This window comes from Salvia miltiorrhiza, chromosome 2 (assembly GCF_028751815.1).
Source record: "Salvia miltiorrhiza cultivar Shanhuang (shh) chromosome 2, IMPLAD_Smil_shh, whole genome shotgun sequence".
In the NCBI taxonomy this organism is placed as follows: domain Eukaryota; kingdom Viridiplantae; phylum Streptophyta; class Magnoliopsida; order Lamiales; family Lamiaceae; genus Salvia; species Salvia miltiorrhiza.
This window is the reverse complement of record NC_080388.1, coordinates 59,244,456-59,263,955: the sequence shown is the minus strand read 5'-3', so window position 1 is coordinate 59,263,955 and position 19,500 is coordinate 59,244,456. Positions and strand designations below refer to the sequence as shown.

The following is a 19,500-nucleotide window of genomic DNA, read 5'->3' as shown; positions in this document are numbered from 1 at the left end:
TCTTCATTGTAACAAGAAAATAAGAATATATTTGCACTGAACAAATACATTGATGAAGAAAAGAATTCGCGAATAAGGAATTTAGTTGTTTATGTATATAGAAGATTGGTTGGCTATGCGTGATAACTATAATATCTTCGACAATTTAATATGTTGTTTGCTTCAAAATAACAATCAAGAATCTATTAGTTGCATATGTGGATTGCCTATTTTATCCCTATTACATGTTTAATTTTAAGGTTATTTTACATATTATATATATTTGTAACAATATATTAATTCATTAAATATTGCATATATCTATGACTATTGATAAGGTTTATAATTAAATATATCTATCCAATAAATTATATTTAGTAGAAGTAAGGAACTAATAAATTTTAAAAAAAATGTTGTAAGAGATAATAGAATTAAATAGATCAAATTATTAATTAAAAAATTTAATATATTAAATTTATATTTTCTATTTTATCAAATAAAATAATATTAATTATGCGTACAACGCACGCTCTTTCTGCTAGTATAATCGAAAGATGCGTATAGTAATATAGTATAACATATTCTTGCTCTCATGCTCATAGTACAAAATGACATTTTAAGAAGTTAGATTTAATTGAGTTTTAACATATCTAGCCAAATAATAAATTAAACATGCTTTTAGTGTTGTATATACACTATTACATTCAAGCTAACATAATATTGATTGTAAAAGGCACCATATATGTATGTATAGTTGGAATTTGATATTACTCATGTCATAGCTAGTATATAGTATCTAATTTTGATAATTTCGTTTAGAATATAAAATAAGTGGCATATGTTGAAATTGTTGGCCCAAACTGAGCCCGTTTTCTGGCAGCCCATTACCCTCCACTCAGCCCACAATTAGCAGTCCATCTGCTTTGGTTAAAATGCAGCCCTAGCTGCTGCACTCTTCGAGATGAATTTGGAACCCTAGCTGTCTCCTTCCTCCTTGTTCCATTCTTCCTTCTCTCTGCGTTTCTGTGTGAAAGAGAGAAGCTTTGCCTGTGACGTCACCATACCTCTTGTCATCTCCGTGCCTTGGTTGAAATGTGAATAAGCTTAGTGCTTGTATGTCTTCTTCGTCCGATTTGAGCTATCACTGCGTGGGTTAGCCGGAGTGAGGTTGAGGGTGACTTGGCAGTGGAGTTGCCAGAACGTGGTGTTGCCAGAGGAGGACTACATTTGGGTTTGAGAGAGACCGAGATCTGAGCCGAGGAAACAGCCGCTGCTACGTCGTCTCCGTCAGCTGTTCCTGCGTCATTCTTGGACAACCGATGCTGCTCCGTTTCCGGGCAGCACCAGTGGTTAAATGCTATGAGAAGTGAAATGAGATCTCTTCATGCAACCGATACTTGGATTCTTGTGCCTTATGATGATTCTTACTCTGTTATTGACTGTAAATGGTTATTCAAGATTGAATCAATTAGGTACAAAGCTAGGTTAGTTGCTAAGGGATATACTCAAAAAGGGGGGATTGATTATACAGAAATCTTTGCTCCTGTTGTGAAATTTACCATTGTGCGTATCATGCTTGCTGTTGTTGCTCATTTTGGTTGGGAAATGAAGTAAGTGGATGTGACTACTGTTTTCTTACATGGTGACTTAGATAAACCTATTTACATGAAACAGCCTGAAGGGTTCGTTGACCCTGAAAAACCAAATCATGTGTGTTTGCTTAAGAAGGCCTTATATGGACTAAAATAGTCACTTAGACAATGGAACATTAGGTTTGATAAATGCATGAAGTCTTTAAAGTTTGAAAGAAGTGATCATGACCATTGCCTGTACTTTAAAGATCTCAACTATGTGCCTATGTTTTTGCTTATCTACATTGATGAGTACATGTTGCTTATTAGTCCTTGTCTTAAGTCCATCAAGCATATTAAAAAATGTCTGAGTGATAATTTTGAAATGAAAGACCTAGGAGATGCTAGTAAAATTCTAGGCATGAACATTGTTAGGGATAGAAAGCGTTCTACCATTGTGTTAAACCAGAGCTCCTATGTGGAAAAGGTTTTTGAGTAAATTCTCTATGTTTAACGCCAAACCTTTGAATGTGCCTCTTGCTTCTCACTTTGTGTTAAGTAAGGAATAGTCTCCGAAGACTGCTTCTAAAATGGATGCTATGAAAAAGGTGCCATATTCAATTGCCATTGGACCTGTGATGTATTTGACGATTAGTACTAGGCCTGATATTGTTTATGCTGTGAGTGTGCTTAATCGTTATATGTCTAATCCTGGCATGCCTCATTGGAAAGCCTTGAAGTGGCTTCTTCGTTTTTTAAAATCCTCCATAAATATAGGCTTAAATTTTTCTAAGTGTCGTGATGGTGTGAAACTTGTTGAATATGTTGATTCTAATTATGCAAATGATAGAGATAATAGGAAATTCACCACATCCTATGTGTTTACTCTATATGGTTCTTGCATTAGTTGGAAATCTCATCTTCAAAGCATTGTTGCTTTATCCACGACTGAATTTGAATATGTTGCTGCCACAGAAGCTTTAAAGGAAGCTATTTAGCTTAAAGGCCTTTTATCTGAACTTCATGTCATAGGTAAAGATGTTGTGGTTTATTCTGATAGTCAGTTTGCCATCCAAATATGCAAAAATCTTGTGAACCATGATAGAACAAATCATATTGATGTTCACTTACACTTCATTCGTGATATTGTGGATAAAGGCATTGTTAAACTTGAAAAAATCCACACCGATCACAACCCCGCTGACATGGGCACAAAGTGTTTGTCTACCGAGAAGCATGTTGCTTTTCAAAAGGCTCTTAACTTTGACTTCGGTTGACTGTCATGTTAGATTGTTGTGACTTGTACAAATTTTGTGTTTGTGCACCTGTATTACTTGTGTGTGTGCAGGAAAAAATTGGCAATGATGATACTTTCGTTCTCTACTCCTTTTATACCTATAGTCCACCGCGGTTGGGCCAAATGTGGAGATTGTTGAAATTGTTGGCCCAAATCGAGCTCGTTTTCTGGCAGCCCATTACCCTCCACTCAGTCCACAATTGGCAGTCCATCTCCTTTGGTTAAAATGCAACCCTAGCTGCTGCACTCCTCGAGATGAATTTGGAACCCTAGCTGCCTCCTTCCTTCTTGTTCCCTTCTCCCTTCTCTCTGCGTTTCTGTGTGAAATAGAGAAGCTTTGCCTGTGACTTCACCATACCTCTTGTCATCTCTGTGCCTTGGTCGAAGTGTGAATAAGCTTAGTGCTTGTGTGTCTTCTTCGTCCGATCTGAGCTATCTCTACACGGGTTAGCCGATCTGAGCTATCTCTACATGTGGCGCGCACTAGAAGCGCGCCACATGGCAGCAGCCTCCCAAGGTCTTCTAATGCCTTTCAAGGCCAAAAACACGGAGGGATAAAATGGTAATTTCAAAAATTATAATTTTTTTAATTTTTTTTATACCAAAAATCCATTTTTTTCCCATGGCCGTCGTTAAAATTATACATATAATTGAACACCAATATGTATAAAGGTAAACACAAATATGCATGACACTAGATAGAAATATGCATGTGAAAGTATCACTGTGTGACCCGTCAAGTAACCAGTGGTGAGAGCTACCTGACGTGTCGCATAGTACCATACATATAGTTCAACACAAATATGCATAAAGAAAAACATAAATATGCATATTATTACACACAAATAGAGGATTATGCAAATTTGCATACTGATACTTTCCTATGCATATTTCTATCCAGCGTCATGCATATTTGAGTTTATGTTTATGTATATAGGTGTACAGTCATATGCATAATTTTGACGACGGTCGCGAAAAAAAAATGGATTTTCGGTAAAATATATATACACACACACACACACACACACATATATATATATATATATATATATAGATTTTCGAAATGACTATTTTACCCCTCAGTGTTTTTGTCATTGGAAAGCTTTGGAAGCCCTTGAGAGGCTGCTACCATGTGGTGTGCTCCTAGTGCGCCACATGGCCCCATTGTGTGATCCAGATTTGGACACATATATATATATATATATATATATATATATATATATATATATATATATATATATATATATATATAGGGGTGGACTACCGTGAGAGCACATCTTAAAATAAGACTTAAGAGCAATTTTTTATGTATGAATTTTATGTAGAACACATATGAATTCGCTGTATAAAGGTATGAATTGTGAAAAATAAATTTTTGCTACTTACCTTTGGGATTCGAACTCAGGACCATAAATCCATCCAACAGGATTACGAATCAACCGTAGATCTTGATAATCTAAGGGCTGAAAATGATTCTTATTTTATATTTTAAGAAATGCTCTTATTTTAGCCATTCCCTATATATATATATATATAGGGAGAGGTTCAGGAAAGAACCATAAATAAAAGAAGACCGGAGAACCATTTTCAGCCATTCGATCATCAAGATCTACGGTGGATGCATCATCTTGTTGGATGAATGCAGATCCTGGGTTCGAATCCTGAAGGGAGCATTTTTTTTTTATTTTTTTGAGTGCATTAATTTTAACAGCGGATGCATTAATTTTTACAGTGAATGCATTAGATTTGATGGTTCTCCCGTTCTCACAAATAATGTAGTTCTCTCTAGAACCACACCCTATATATATATATATATATATATATATATATATATATAATTTTTTTGAATTCACCAATATATGTATAATTAATACTAGTTCTTTCTTAAACCCTTTGTTATTATAATTTGTAGGCGTGTGCATCTATAGGAAAGAAGATTACATATGGGATTTTGAAAATTAATGAGCAACGGTCGTCCATCTTCATAATTTTGGTCAAAGAGAAGCTAGAAAACAATATGAATAAAAGTGAGTGAGGAACATAAAAACAAGAGAAAAATAGGTAGGAAGAAACATGAGATTCTCCAGAATATTCCATTCTAAAACCCAAACTTGAAATTAATTCGTTCTTACACACTAACTAACCACTAGTTAATTAAGAGCTAATTAATACTTAACTGACTCATTCAGTAATTAAGAGCCGAAAGTGCTTCGCTAGCTGTCACCATCTTCAGATCCGCATTGCCTGAAGTTTCATCACCGGCGCTCTCAAATGTGAAATAGGGTATGGCGGCGTCAATGACATAATCATCAACGGAAAGGGGAAGATCGGTGGCGTAATCATCAAGATTGATTGGATTTGGCGGTGGAGTGAAAAAGGAGAATGGTGCATTAATGTTGGGTTGATTAAAGGTGAGCGGCGACGGAGTGGTGGTGGAGATTGGCGGTGGAGTATTCATGAGAATGTAATTTTGGACAAGTGTGGATTGATAGAGCCTCTGGATATTTTTACTCCAAAACTGCCTTCTCAAAGTTTTATTCCACTTATTTTTCACATCATTTTCACTTCTGCCGGGAATCAATCTTGCTATCCGCGACCATCTGTTTCCGAATCTCTTGCTGCCCTTCAATCATAATCATCTCTTCTTCATCACTCCAAACTATATTTTTCTGCAAATTTATGTATTAATCAATTTTAATTAATTTATTACACAACAAAACCAGGCTTGCTGCTGGCGTGACTCGAAAACCCTAATGATAAGCTTTTACTATTTCCAAACAAAAATTCTTTGCACCTATAATATCAAACAAAAACAAAGTATGACTGTACATGAATAAATCATTCAAGCTCTTTCAAAAAATATCAGAAAGGATAAAACAAGATATGATATATTTGTAAGAAACACTGTAAAAAGAAATTAAAGCATATATGTATTTGAAAAGGGAAAATAAAAAATAAAAAGAGTGAAAACGAAATAAAACCGAAATAGGTGGACGCAGATTATTGTGCCATCGCTCTCTACACTGTTTTCCGATTCTTGGAGCCATCAATCTCCCAACTTTAGACCAATTATATCCAAAACGCGACACCAAGGTCCTGAGTTTTCTGCATGCATTATTAATCCAATTAATTCAAAAGAAATACGGATCCATAAATTAATATGTCAGTATAGTACCTGTCTTGAGATGTGGTCCAATGACCTTTGTAGCATGTTTCTTTCTCGTTTTGTTTGGTTAAAACTTGGTCAACACCTGAATGGGAGTTGAGAGGATTTGTGATTGGGAGTTGGTAGGGAGAGCTAAATAGAGCATCACTGCTTTCCAGAATTGGATAGAGGGAATATGGTACTTGGCCTTCCATCAAAGAGGCTAGAGGAGGATGGAACAATGGGGCAACACACATACACTTTGTAGGAAGCTGCATGCAATCACAACCGTTATATATCCAACGGCTCAGGATCTTGAGTTTCTGCACTAGTACTCTTAAATTTTGGACAATTAATGTGTAATTAACAAAAGAAAAAAATATCTTATTATTTTATGGTTTTTTTCTTCTTCTATAGTATCAGCAGTCCAAGAATCATTTCAGGGATCTGCTTCTATTGATGCATCCTATGACCTAATAGTTAAAATATCAGCACTACTATAATTTCGCTCATAGTCTACCATTTTTAATATTAACTACTACACTTTGTCATTTGTATTTTCTTTTTGAAAGAGTTTCATCTGGAAATTGGTATAAATTAAGTAAACATGCATGGAAGGAAATCTAATTTCTTTTAGTACTTGGATTGTATTAAAGTTGCCAAAAGCATACCATCACACTTTTGCATTAAGATTTTTCTCCTTTAAGAATGGATGCAATATTGTGGGTTTTGCCTGGAACTCCAGTATTGGTCAATACAATTGAAAAAGTAACAGTATGTTGCTTTAATCAGCTATGAAATTGATTGGCCATAATATATTGTCATTTTTCGTCTATGATATTGCTCAACTTCATTAATTAATTATACTAAATAAAATCAAATATTATTTTATTATATACTTGATATTCGAAATTAGATTAATTACCTTGAAATTTCTGGCCGAATTTGAGCTCAAATTGACACATGAGTTAGTTTCTATGAATTTAAAATTAAACTGAGGAGCATTAACTATATAATGTTTCTTCAATTTCAATTTTATAATTTTTAATTATAATTCATTCCATACAATCCAATTAGGTTATATTATTATTTTTATCATCTGATTTCACTTTTATTAAGTAACAATTTATGTACTAAGTAAGGGCGTATACTTTTGTTTTCTAAATAAAAATTATTTATATGATATATTTTATTACTATAAAAACTATTATTAAAATAATAAATATAATAATGGGACGGTGCACATTAGATCCCATCCGATAAATAAATATAACTATTTGGGTAAATGTCACTTTATGTCCCATCATTTGGCCAAATTATCGATTATGTCACAACTTTTCGATAATATCTAATTGACACTCAACCTATCGACATTTTTTTAATTGTTTCCCGTAAAAAAAATTCGGCGCCTGAAAGTTGATGTGGAACGCCGGAAGCTATTACGTAGAATTATAAAAAAATAATAATAATAAAAAAAACACATGGAATTGCCAACATTATTAAACTTTTAAAAAAATGCATATGTGGCACTAAAACATAATACCAAGGGTTTGAAGAAAATATACTCAAATCATAGAAAATAAATGGAAGAACTCTCTTCGGTGCTTGCCTCTAGTAGAAAGAAGAAATTGAAGAAGTTAGTGGAGATTGAAGAGCCCTCTTTGGTGCTTGCCTCCAGTCAATCCAAAATTGAAGAAGTCTCTACCAGATATTGCACCTAGGGATGTCAATCTAGCCAGAAACCCGTGGGCTGGCCCGATTAACCCGCCATCCGAGAGGGTTAGGGTTGAGTATTTTCAACCCGATAAAAGTTACAACCCGATTAGCCCGGCACTTGATAGGGTCGGCCCGACTAACCCGATGGACTAGCCCGCAACCCGAATACTTAATATTAATATTTAGATATAAAAATAAAAAAAAATAAAAAAATATTACTCCATAAAGTCTCATCATTTCACTTTTCTGTATTTTTGAAATGTTTTGATTCTATGAATTCAAACTATTGTTGGATATTTTATTGTTTTTCCGTTAACAAAGTTGAACATTTTATTGTTATCAATTTATTTTATATGTTATGTAATCTTGATGTTTTTTTCAATATCTTCTATTTTTGCATTTCATGCTTGATATATAATTTATATCTTTGATTTCTATGTATATTTTATACATTAGATCATTAAAAATAACAAAATACAAATGATTATTTTATTTTTACGCATTTAAGCCTACTTGCCCGATGGGCTAGCCCGAAACCCGAATGTTTAGACTTAGGGTTGAAAATTTATAACCCGACAAAATCCCCAGCCCGATTAGCCCGCACCCGATTAACCCGAAACCCGATAGGGCTGGCCCGATTAACATCCCTAATTGCAACTGCCCGCCTCTCCGAGAACTCTATTCCAGATATTGATTGGAAATTCGACGGGCAAGGGTACCTACACTGCTCGTTGTCGTGCCCTACATCGCCACCGGCGATCTCGTCCCCCCTTTCCTCTCAGGTATTCCTCTGGCCCTCTCTGAGTGTGTGCACCAACCGTTCCAATCGTGCCATGATTTCGAACCCTAGTTCTTCGATTTTTTTTCCTGATTTTTTTACTTGCGCCATGACTAATCCAATTATCACCGCCAATGAATATTAATGGCGCATGACTAATCGCAAACTGCTACATCTCTTTTCTATGATTTGTGTATTTTTTCTTCAAACCCTCGGTATTATGTTTTAGTGCCACATACGTCTTTTTTTTATCCTTAATAATGCTAGCAATTCCATGTATTTTTTTGTTTTTATAATTCCACGCATTAGTTTCGGGCGTTCCACGTCAACTTCCGGGCGCTGAAAATATTTTACAGGACACAATTAAAAAAATGTTGATAGGTTGGGTACCAATTAGATATTATCGAAAAGTTGAGACATAATCGATAATTCCGCCAAACGATGGGATATAAAGTGACATTTACCCTAACTATTTTAATAACAGTTAGACGTATGATTTATTCTTATAAACTATACTATATTATTAACGATATAATGATTAAATGTACGGGGTTAATTTATTATGTAAACGATAACGACAAAATAACTAACACATATAACGGTTAGATGTACGGTAGTTAATTTCGTAAGTGATAATTAACGACAAAATAACTAACACCGTCATAATTTCAGGACCTTTAAGATGTTGAAATACAAATCCCCCCCCCCCCCCCCCCCTTATCTTCCTTAATTTTTGTTCCTCCAACATCGTTGACATAGGACGGTGCCACTATTATGGAGACAGTCGGTGTTCCAGATGAGATTCTTTGTTTCATTTTCGGTGTCTCACTTTCTTTTGTAGTTTTAAATCAATTTTTTCTTCAAATGTAATTTATTATATTTTGATATAATTTTAAAATGATTAACTAGGGTTTACTAAATCAATTAGAATTTATAATTATTTTCTAATATATTAATTAATAATTGATTATTATGGTCAATTAATCCAAAGTGATTAGGGTGTATAAATTTTTTGTTTTTTGTGATAAATACTAATCAAATTTTATTATATAACTATATAAAATAATAAAATTAATAATAGAACACAATAAACAGTGGAATATTAAAAGATCTCATCCATCGATGTTCATAATTTCTCGCACTCTTATACATAACATGCGTATACAAACACACATGCTCACAATTATACACCAATTGCAATAGAATCAACTAATGAACTTCATTACTACCGTGTAAGTCCATTAGATGTTGTGGGTGGCATCATATATATATATATATATATATATATATATATATATATATATATAGGGTTGAGTTCCGGTGGATCCCTATGCTTATAATAGATCCGTAGATCCAAATCTAGACCACACATTTATGACATGTGGCGCATCAAGATGGTGACACGTGGCAAGGCATTTCAAGGCAAAATCTGGAGAGGGGTAAAATTGGAATGTAATTTTCGAAATTCAAAAAAAAAAAAAAATTATATTTTCTCAAAATAGGTATATTTTAGATGCATAAAGTTTCATACGAGAATGCATGAACTTTCATATAAAAATGCATAAAGTTTCATATAAATATGCATAAGATTTCACCCCACCCCAACCCCAACCCCACCCCCCACACCCCCAAAAAATTTTTTTTTTTTTATTTTTTTAAAAACTGATTTTCTGACCACTGACCCACCCCTACCCCACCCCCCCCACCCCCCCACCAAAAAAAATTTATTTTTTATTTTTTTATTTTCTCAAAAACTGATTTTCTGACCACTGACCCCCCACCCCCCCCCCCCCAAAAATTTTTTTTTTTTGAAAATCAGTTTTTAAAAAATAAAAAAATAAATTTTTTTTGGGGGGGGTGGGGGGTGGGTCGGTGGGGGTGGGCCAGCAATTAGAAAATCAGTTTTTGAAAAAAAAAAAAAAAATTGGGGGGGGGGGTGGGGTGGGGGGCAGGGGGCAGGGGCAAGGGTGGGGTGGCGAAACTACCAGATTTATTAAAATGAAATGCATTTTTTGTATAATTTAATGCATTTTTATGTGAAAACTTTATGCATTTTTGTTTGATTTTATATGCATGTGAAACATGCATATTTTTGGGGGGTGGTAATGGGGAGGGTTGGGGGGTGGTGTGGGCTGGATTGGGGGGTGGTATGGGGTGGGGTGGTGAAAATACCAAAACTGGAAAAATTAAATGCATTTTTCTGTTCAAAGTTATGCATTTCATGTGAAAACTTTATGCATCTTTGTGTGAAACTATATGCATCTAAAATATATCTATTTTGAGAAAATCTAAAAAAATATATATATTTTTTTAATTATTAAATCCGAAAATTACATTCCAATTTTACCCCTCCAGATTTTGCCTTGGAATCCTTGCCACGTGTCACCATCTTGATGCGCCACCTGTCATAAATGTGTGGTCAAGATTTGGATCTAGGGATCTATTATAAGCATTGGGATCTATATGATCTCATTCCTATAGGGAGAGGTTCAAATAAGAACCACTAATAAAATAAGAACGGAGAACCATTTTAAGCCATTCGATCATCAAGATCTACGGTGGATGGATGCAGGTGCTGGGTTCGAATCCTGAAGGGAGCAAAAAAAATATTTTTTTCGGATGCATTAAATTTAATAGCGGATGCATTAATTTGTATAGCAGATGCAGTAATTTTATTGGTTCTTATGTTCTCACGATAATTGTGGTTCTCACTATAACCGTACCCTATATATATATATATATATATATATATATATATATATATATACAAACATGTCCATATGCATTTAAGGATATCATCATGTCTATCTGTAGCATTTATGTACATCTATGGTTTTTGTGTGAAACCCTTCTAGGAAAAAGGTAGTGCACATGTGGCTTTTTATAATTACAATGCACGCAATTTGGCTTTTTATTGGTTACTTACAATTAGTGATGTTATTTCAATTTGAAATTTATGGGCGTAGACCGATAATTTGATAGAGTTAATTTGATAGAGTTTGGTTTGAAAATTTTTAATTTGCAAATAATTATAATAATTTGAATAATTCATATATAATTGAATAGCCCGTAATTTAATAGAAATGGCTCAAAAATAGTTATGAGTCCAATAAAATTGATCCGAATATAAGTGAGGTGACATGATTTATTAAAAATTGTATTGTTATTTGCTTTCCAAACTTTATTATTATTATTCTTTAAAAGATGATCAATAATGATTCCTCATTTATCTTCTTGATGACTCGAACCCTCAACCTTATGATCAGATGGAAAGCGTTTTACATTTTCAAACTTTACACAGCCTGAAGGATTAGTTGATGATTCAGCTGATCAGTTTGAAGTCCACCCTTCATCGAACAAAGATTCTAAGTATAGAAGACAATTGCAGCTTGGATAAACTGACTGAAGGAACAAATATTGACACATACACAGATTTACTTATGCCACGTCAGCCCTAAAGTCAGAAGAATAACAGCAGAGTCAACCTAATTTGTAGCGTATTGGAGGGGATCAGACATTTAATGCGAAAGATTTGATATATAATGAAGATCCCGATTTTTCTAGAGAAATGACAAAGATAGTACGGGAATTCTACAGAATGTTAACATCTACAACGTACGAATTTGCAAAAATCTAACACCATCTCTACTTTGGTCCAACGGGAAGAATTTTGAATCCACCCACCGAGAATTTTGAAGCACTCTCTCCAACGGATTTGCTCAAGACTTCGATGTATATACCCCATGGTATTCCAATGGAAAAAGACTACCAAAAATACTACGAATTTGAATTCTCTCAAGCTTTCAAACATTCAACCATTATTATTTAGAACTCAGTGATTTTTCGAATAAGGGAATCACCAAGTGTTTATAAGCTTGCTTCTAGAACTATAAGATAAGTTTTTTCAAATTTTGCATACAAACTTTCTTTTGGCTCTAAGCAACCATTCTTTGTATCTTAAGCCTAAATTTGAGCACACTTCTTAACCCATTCTTCTTATTGTAAAGTGTGCTCTTTGTATCTATATATATATATATATATATTCATGTGCATTCATTAATTTAGCATATTTTAATTACGATTTCATAATCCATTTTAGGAACGGTGTGCGAGACTTGATTATTTAATTGCGAGTTTTGCTCAAGAAAGGTTAAGGTGGGGTTATAACGTTGCATTTAACATTTATCCTTATTATACGTTTTACTCAATTTATATGTGTGAGAAGCAGGCAGAGCCTTCGGGCTATGAGACAGAAAGTTATAACCTACGGGTTATATGAGACAGAAAGTTATAGCCTACGGGTTATATGAGACAGAATGTTATAGCCTACGGTCTATATGAGACAGAAAGTTATAACCTACGGGTTATATGAGACAGAAGGTTATAGCCTACGGGCTATATGAGACAGAAAGTTATAGCCTACGGGTTATATGAGAAAGAAAGTTATAGCCTACGGGCTATATGAGACAGAAAGTTATATAGCCTTCGGGCTAAGAGACAGAAAGTTATTGCTTTCGGGCAATATGAAAGAGCAGACAGTTTTCTTTGCACTTATATTTTGTTGTGATTCTTATAATATGGATAAATGCACCCCACTGAGTTTATTGTACTCACCCCAAAACAATATCTTTTTCAGGAGATGACTCGGGCGATGAGAGGCGGGGCGAGTGATGGTCAAGATAAAAGAAGAATAATGTTTTATTTTCAATTGGAATAAAGACTCAGTTATGATGTTTATTTATTTTTTTCAGTTGGATTTGGGTTTTAGTTATTAATATTGAAATCTTATTATTTTTTTTATCAAAGTACTTCTTTTTATTTAATAAGAAAATTGGGGCGTCACACTGGGGGATTGTATTCGGGTGCAATCGAGAAAATTGCTTTAACGGTCACAACCATGTAAGATGTGGATCAATCTAAACGTACCTGACTTGTCAGCTGACTTGCAACTTTAAAATAAGGAATTCAAAGTTAGTGGGTTCTCTACTAAACAAGAACCGTGGACGTTGGAGTGTTCTTCGAACTTCGTAAAATTGATAGCACTTTTACTTACTGCATTTCAATTCAATTTTGATATATCTACTTATCTGTTTTGCAAACTGATCTCAAGCATCACAATCAGCACATGCATCGCAAACTAGACATTTGCATAAACTGAAGTTTGATATATATAAATTGAAAAAATAACTTAATTTTTTTTTCTTCTAAAAGCGAGTTAACCAACCACCACATTCTGCACATCAGTTATCAGTCCAACTGACCAGCTTAACGAGCAGTCAGTAGGATTGCTAACTGAACTTTTAGTTAGAACAGTTTATCTGGATTTCAGTCGGCTTAACTTCAATTAGCTGGTCTATATCAACACAGCTGACTCATTATCAATTGAGACTGTTCAGAACACACGTAACTCTGAAAAAATGAAGAGAAATCGAAACTTCCCCCATACACTAGTACGTACTCGCTCGGGACCAACAATTCTTATATAAATTTATTATAAGTAAACAAATTACTTAAATAATTTTCATATTTAAATTAACTAACTTAATTAGTGTCAATAAAAAAAATTATATTTTTTTTCAATCTTTGATCGATAGTTGTAGATATTATCATAAGACTCTTTAAGTTATTCTACCTAATTAGTTTCAATTAACATATTATCTTTTTAATAATTTAATTAGTTTTAAATATAAAAATAGCATACACCTTATGATAACTAATTGTAATATATATGTGCGTGTGTATTGAAAGGAGATAGTTAAATTAGATGCAACTAACTTTAATATATTCTATATATAATATTATACTAATTACATATTTGAAAATACTAGTACTTTTCGCATCTAATTCACAATGTTGAACTTTTTATTATATTTTATTTATATAAAAGTAGTATGATAGCAAAACTGTTTTTCTAGCCTGTACTACAACTGTAATTTTTATTTTTATTTTTTTCAAAAAGATTCATTATTTCAATTGAGAAGTTTAATTGTTTTTTGACTTAATTTGTTTCAATTAATGCCTCTATTTAATGCAAAAAAATAAATTAAATACCATAATTCTTGCTAATTTATTTTAGGATAATTTGACTGTATTTGAATTACTCCATCCGTCCCACGAATCTTGACATGTATTCCTTTTTGGGTCGTCCCACGAATCTTGACACATTTCCAAATAAGGTAATAATTATTACATTCTCTCTCTTACTTTATCACTTTTATTACCTTCTCTCTCCTAATTTATCACTTTTATTATCATCTCTCTCCTACTTCATCACTTTTATCTTTATTACCTAGTTACACACTTAAAACACTAATCTACAACTCCTTAATTCATGTGCCGAAACCAAACGTGTCAAGATTCGTGGGACGGAGGGAGTATTTATCAAAACAACAAATTTTAAAATTAAAATATATAGTCATTAAATATAAAATATTGTAAACTGACATAATATATTAACAAATTAGTATTTGTATTGTATATATTATAGTGAAATATTTGTATGAGTTATTTTAATATATTGTATGTATATTAGATCAATTATATATATATATATATATATATATATATATATATATATATATATATATTAGATCAATTATAATTTCGCTCTGTAAGTTTTGATTTGGATGAAATATGTTGTGAAACACTAATAGAAAAAAAAAGTAAAAGATTCGAAAACTATTTACATACTAAAACAAATTTTAAAAGAAAAAAGATCTAGATATTTTAATGAAAATTTTAACAAGATAATACTATTCATTAGATAAAAATGTGTTGTCAAGTACTCCTTAGCTATTGATTTGATATGTCCCCAACTATAAAATGAATTCAATTTTATTTTAACTATATTATACTAACTCATGCATATTACTCCCTCCCATTCTTTTTATTTGTCGTTTTCAGCTGAAGCACACAAATTAACAAAAATTGTTTTTGCCAAAATTAACCTCAATTAATGATAGTTAACTCTTTGAATGACACTCTAAAAAGAAATGGTGTATGCATGTATCATATTCATGGGAAAATAAAAGGATTTTGATACGCATAAATGCGTGAGTTAAATGAGGCTAATATTGGTATTCAAAACCAAAACGACATATATATTATAAATTAGCTAATATCACAAAACGGAATTTAATAAAAATGGAAGGGAGTATATTTCTAGAGATTTTTAATTGTTTTATTTAAGTAGGGATCACCTTTCATCTCAAGAGAGTAAAATTAGTTATTATTAGTGATGATATGAATAATGTTTTAGAGGCAAAAAATTGTAGGAAATAATTCTACTTTGATGGATGGAAGATCGTCCTAGATGACCTAAAGAAGGCTGAAACCAATCCTTATAATGGCAAGTTTAAGATAACATATATGCATCAAAGTGACTTGATAAAGAAATATTATGATGAGCTTTCTGTGTTTTTGAGTTGGACGAGTTATTACTCGCAAAAACAAAGTGAACTATAATGTCCCATGAAGAACGGTTCACTTATTAGATAAAGTAAATATCTGGGTTAAAAATTGTCCCATGATGGACTAACCCTCCAGACCTTTAAACAGCCTCAAGCTTTAACCACTCTATCACTAAATCAACACACACATACTTCACAAAATATTTTTATTACACATAAATATCATAATATATTTTTTTTCTCACACACAATTTTCCACTTTCTATTTATATCTTTTATTTTAGATATTATTTTATTATTAACAAAATTACTTATTAAAAAATTGATTGTAAATATATTATCATAAAAAATAATTATACTTCACATGTTACAAAAATAAATTACACATCTACATATCACAAAAATTAGTTACATGCACCTTCAAATGTCACTAAAGTTTGTGGCATATGTGCTTTTATTATTGTGGGATGCATATTATTGTGGGATGCATAACAACTACCCACCTACAAATTAACATAATATATAGTACTCCCTCCGTCCACCAAGAGTGTGTTACTTTCATGTACAATTTAGTTATGACATTTAAAAACTTCGCAATACTTCAAAGTTATATAGCTACTAGAACATTTTAATTGTAGTGAAAGATCACTTACATGTATACATAAAAAAATATTCCATAGGTAAAACTAAACTTGAAAATAATGGCCAGAATTACCAAATTAATCAGTTTTAGATAGGAATTATTAACGCTTCATGATTTTAATAATTAAATAGTATTGGATTCATGATATATAGGGCCTCTTGGTTTTTCTCTTTGAAATCTGCCTTCTGTGTAATTTTTTGACTGCATGCATTTCCACTTTTGTATATTATACATGTTTCCAGAATTCTCCTAGGATTCTATTATCATTTTTTCTTCATCATTTGTCCATTAAACTCTCGGGAAAATATTTTTGTAACCAAATCCTGGAAAAAGGGTAAAAGAAACACAATTTATTTAATGGCACATGAAGAAAATGAGGGTGGGTGACTAGGATGAGGTGGGTGAGAGGTAGAAAACTCCAACCACTTTGTTCTATAAAACATCAAATTCAGTGCCATCCCTAACAAATTGTGATGCTTTTTTATCTGCTAACTAAAAAATTAAATGAATATATAGATAGCAACAAAATTTATTTGCACCCACAGAAACAATATCAATATGGTTTTTGTTGCAAGCTAGACCTAATTAATTAGCCAACGCGGCATACAAGTCTTCATCCAAATCGATACCTTATCCTATAGAAAAGATTAAGCAAAAACAAGCGGGCAAATAGCAAAAACTAGCCAGTAAAATTGAATGAAATTTTTATTCTTGAAGGGATAGAATATGAACTTGTAGCATATCATATATAGAAAGTGACGATTAATTCTCTAGGGTGGAAATGAGATGAAGGAATGGGGGTATCTCTCATTAATTAAATCTATATCTATACTTATATAAAAGAGATTCTTTACAAAATTTGTCGATTATACAGTGCTCTTTTCGTCCGTCATAAATTTAGCATTTTTCCTTGACACAAATTTTAATGAAAATGGTAATCAATAGAAATATTTCTAATAAATAAAGGGTCCCAACATATATAAATTGAATGATGATGGGTGTTTTTTGTAAATAGGAGTATTTGTAAAAGTAAGGTATAGGGGTAGATTGTTGAACCATATCCTAAAAAAGAAAGTATTATACTTTTGACTGACGTCAACAATGACAAAAATATAATACTTGTGTCAAACGGAGGAAGTATCAAATTTAAGGATAATAGTATGATAGTGGAGTATATTATACTCATTTTGTCCCATTATTGTTGTGCACTTACCATTTTGGGTTGTCCCATTACTATTGTTTCATTTTCAAACAATATAAATAATTAACCCTTTAAAAGGTGTGGATCCTATCACTTTTACTTAATTTACAATTTCTTTTTAATTCTTGTGTCAAAAAACAACAATAATGAGATGAAGCGAGTAAAATTAAATTTCTCTTATTCTTTTAAATTTAAAAATAACTACACCCTCTATCCTATGAAGCAAGACCTAGTTCTTTTCGACACGAGAATTAAGAAATTGATATTTTGTGTGTTAAGTGTGGTATGTGAAAAGGTGAATAAAGAGTAAATTTTTTGCTATTTTTAGAAATTGATTTTGCTTCGTGGGACAGATTAAAAAGAAAACTTGATCTTGCTTCGTGGGACGGAGGGAGTATGTTATAATTATATTATACTATAATTAACATATTAAATAAAGGGATACACATGCAACACACATATTCGGTTTCATCTGTGCTACTTCACAGAAATAGTTGTACGTATGACCTTTTGTACATATATAATGACATAACATATTAACATTGATCTGTTCATTAATCAGGTCCACCGTTTTGAGTATTAATTTTAAAACATAGCTAAATTATATTACAGATATGAGATCAGAGCCATCAACATCATGAGATTGAATATAAAAAAAAAATGTCTCAGTAGACATAAAACCTGCAGTCGAGAGGATTACTTACATTATAAACTCCCTTTAAAATATAAATTAGGAACCCATAAATTTCAAATGAAATACGTATAAATTCAGAAATTAATTTTTTCACTATTTTTAGAATTCGAATTTAGCACCTTAAATTCATTCAATAAAATGATTAATTGGCCATAGATTTTTTTATTGAAGAACTAAAAATAATTTCTAATTTATATTTAAAAGTAAATTTTTATATTAGTCTATATATATAGTGGTGTGGTTAGCTATCGTAAAAATCACAATTTAAGATGAGAATTGAGAGCACTGTATTGGTGTGCGTGCAAAGTTATTGCATTCGCCGTGAAATTAATTGCGCTGCATTCGAAAAAATGGGATAAAATTAAATTTTCACTTATTCTATAATTCAAACCCAAGTGTTATATTCATCAATTAAGATGATGCATTCGCCGTAAATTTTTATTATTAAATGACTGAAAACGATTCTCCATTCTCATTTTATTTTATTTTTTTTTTGATTCGGTAAATAAGTTTATAGCACACACGACATGATACAACAATTAAAACCAACATTAAAATACAATAATCCTCCAACATTTATCAGCAGCAAGAAAATATCGCTTTATAAATCAGAACACAGAGCCCAAAATTTAACATAAGCATTATTATTCAGCACTGAGCACAGAGCCTCATCCTAATCAACAACTGCAGAGTTGTCTACCAACAGCAGTAGAAATCACAGGCAAGAAGACATAATCTCTCCCAATTGATAAAAATGATGACAGCCAAATCTAAGCGATAACCTGCTCAGTAGATCAGATTTCCTCTTGCATAAACTTTGATTCATGCAGCCAGTAAGTAATCAACAGATCAAGAACACATAAGGCAGTTCTAATTGTTATTTTGTTCAGGATTTGGCTTGATCCCACCGCAACAAAAGAAGTGAGGTAGCTTAACACGGCCGCATACCTTGCACTTGATTATTACTGGGACAGGTTTCAAAGCCTTTGGTCCGTTTCTAATACCCCTCCTGTGTGGAGAAATCTTCCTCTTGGGGACTGCCATCAATTCCATAGCCCCGCCGAAGA

At 32.5% G+C, this 19,500-nt stretch overlaps 1 pseudogene; it reads right to left on the bottom strand.

The window, feature by feature from the left end:
* Positions 1–4,894: 4,894 nt before the first annotated feature.
* On the bottom strand, positions 4,895–6,270 carry LOC131010700 (transcription factor MYB98-like; annotated as a pseudogene).
* Positions 6,271–19,500: the final 13,230 nt, after the last annotated feature.